General features: G+C 38.8%; 1 protein-coding gene across 5 annotated transcripts in view; it reads right to left on the reverse strand.

Moving 5' to 3' along the window:
• Nucleotides 1-1,828: 1,828 nt before the first annotated feature.
• Nucleotides 1,829-2,888, reverse strand: part of MEIS1 (Meis homeobox 1) — a 141,206-nt gene continuing 140,146 nt past the window's right edge. For 2 of the 5 annotated variants that reach the window (XM_067007497.1, XM_059078968.2), the window contains one exon: nucleotides 1,839-2,888. This exon is cut by the window's right edge and continues 472 nt beyond it. The gene's annotated coding sequence lies outside the window, so the exon portion shown is untranslated. The other 3 variants (XM_059078970.2, XM_059078973.2, XM_059078972.2) reach the window with 3 other exon arrangements.

Raw genomic sequence — 2,888 nt, forward strand, 5'->3', positions numbered from 1 at the left:
GTGCTTCTAAAGCAGTCGAACATCATGCAATGAACAATAACAATAAAAATACTGTCAAGGCATATTATTCATTTCGAATGTGTTATAATTGCAGCTGATTAAATATGATAGGGGAATTTTTAAATTTTTTTCGGAAAAGTATTTAAATCATATTAAAAAGTAGACTCATTCAACCGGCGCCCGCCACCCCCACCCCCCGCAAATAAAAATAAAAATCAGGTACAATTGCGTGCCCTTGTTTAGAAGAGGGCGTTTTGTTTTTGCCTTTTAAGAAACATCAAAAACACTCTCAGCACCTCTATTATTTCAGTCTTTCGGTTAAGGGTCCTCAATAACCTCGGAGCTGGCTCTGAAATTTGCAAGAGGAAAAGCTGAAATAGCATTAAGGGGGAGGTAGGGGTGCCCAGGCAGGGGGGAAAAGGACCCGCTGACAGCAAGGCTCGCACAAAACCGGCACGCAGAGGGGGGAACGCAGGGAAAGAACACAGGTTGTTTTATTTTTTCTAATTCACTGAACACTAATGATCTTGATTCTCCACAGCCTCCATATTCCCTAATTCTCCTTCACTAGTACCCTTCTCCTAGTGCCTGCCACCCCCCTTCCCTCCCTCCCTCCCTCCCTCCTCTTTCTTTCCCTCCCCCACCCGGCAAGAGCTTCCTCAAGAATAAAGGCGGAAAATAACCAACTCACCCGGGCACGGACTGGAGAGGAGGGGCAAATCGATGGTTAGTTTATAAAGTTTATTATTAATTTTTAAAGTAAATAAATGGTTGTTAACTGCTAGTAACCACCTATCAAAAGAGAATTATTTCACGAATAGGGACTATTTATGTAGACGAAGAATTGCCACTGGGTCCAAATAGGAAATTGAAACAATCCCATAGATGGGGGAGGGGGGCAGGGCGGAGGCGCGGAGAGGCTGCAGAAGGTTGAGCCTCGCTTTCTTTCGGCTGGTCCACGTGTTCAGAAACAAGGCCCCATAAACAAAAGGTGAGAGAGTGCACGGCCGCTCCAGCAGGTGAGTCAGTCAATCACACGTCACCTAGTAAACCCAACCCACAGCTGGTTTCTCTTCTCAAATAGAAAATAGAATTGTTCAGGGCGGGTTTATAGGGTGACATGGGCCTGAAAGTCAGGCTTGAGTTTAAGGCACTCTCCTCCGACCCATCCTTTGTTTACAAAGCAGTCACTACTAAAAGCCTGATTTTTTAAAATGAATTTGCCTTAATTAAAATATTTGTATATTTTCCTTAGCTTTGGGGAGCACTTTTTATAGCCGCAATTTTATTTCAATTAAATTATAAGCTATTACAGCTTAAACATGTTATTTTGTACCATTTAGCTGGCTGCCATGCAGAAATTCTGTACAGCTGTTCTGGAAAATTGGTTAATAACCAGTTTTATCCAATGAGAACATAGAGCATATTTATAAAAATTAGATTTTGAAGTCTGGTCTCTTCCATTCATGTAGTTAATTTCCTAAAAAACATATACTGCTCATCCTAGGTGACATCCTTAGTGAAAGATGTATCAGTCCTTAGGTTTGCCATTAGGTGCAAGAATAATTTCACTGATATTAAATGAGTAATTCTGTTGGCTGTAATCTGAGTCTACAGTTAGTTTAGTGCCCTTAGGCCTTACATTTGCTGATATTAGTTCATTAAGTCAGCTTAAAGAAATCAGTGACTATTATTAAATAATTTACTTTGTGGTTCAAATTTTCAAATGCATATGTATCTTAGGGAGCTAAAATTAAGTTTTATATCTACTGCATTCATCATGAAAAATTTGGGGGGCAGTAAACAAATTTTTCAAGCAGTGGAGTCAGCATGACAAAAATAATCTTATTTTTATTTTAGATTCAGATTTCATTACTGCACTCAAACGACTACAACTGGGCTTGGCGTTATTATACAATCCAAACTGTTTCCGTCAAAAACGCTAAGACTCAGTGTGCAATGATTGTTATTAATAATTAGCTCCTTGGTTTCTTGATAGAAAAAGGCTATCAACAAGCATTTGTTTATCCACAACAAAAAGTATAATTAGCTTATCCCACTTAGTAAATCTTGTATGCATGCCAACTCATACCAAACTGCTACTTTTACAAAAAAAAATTGCAATAATACAGTTCATTTTTCCAGTCCTTTTTGCACAAAATTTATTTACAATGTCTACATAAATGCTTCAAGGTGGGACTATGGAAAAATACACACATGACCGATGCTTTGCTCAGAAATAAAGTCAACATATTAAAAATAAATCTTCAGTTTATGTTTTTGAGCTGCATAAAACAGGAAGTGATGTATAAGGTGGTGGTTTTTGCATGGGGACAATGATGCTTGATGTGACAATTAGGCTTCTAAACACACGGCCTTTTGGTTTCCATGCCTCCTCCTACCAGTCTCCTTAAGACACGGCCTGCAACAGCTGATTAATCATTGTTGATGACTGCAGTTTTTCCCATCCTTCCCGATTTACATCTGTTCAGGCCAATTCAAATATGGTGAGTAAATGAATTAGACATGCAAATTCAAGCCCCAGGCTAGAGAGAGGGAGAGAGAGGAAAAGAGAGAGAGAGAGAAAGAGAGAGAGAGAGAGAGCGCGCACATGGCTGAAATCCTAGGCAAGAAGAAAGATTCTTCTGCCTGATAGTTATTTTAATGCTCTAAAAATCCTGCAAATCAGACCTTCCTGTCCCTTGCAGGATAACTGTAAGGCTTTTTAATGTAAGGAGGCTTCTGGAGGAAGTGAAGAGCTATGGAAACAACACACATAGTGTGGAAAAATTTCACATTTTTTTTAAAAAATCTATAAGAAACAACGTAATATGGATAACAGTATAATAGCATTTACAATAGTTCACTCTTTGTTCTCTTAATGTCTT

Source organism: Kogia breviceps, chromosome 11 (assembly GCF_026419965.1).
Source record: "Kogia breviceps isolate mKogBre1 chromosome 11, mKogBre1 haplotype 1, whole genome shotgun sequence".
Lineage (NCBI taxonomy): Eukaryota > Metazoa > Chordata > Mammalia > Artiodactyla > Physeteridae > Kogia > Kogia breviceps.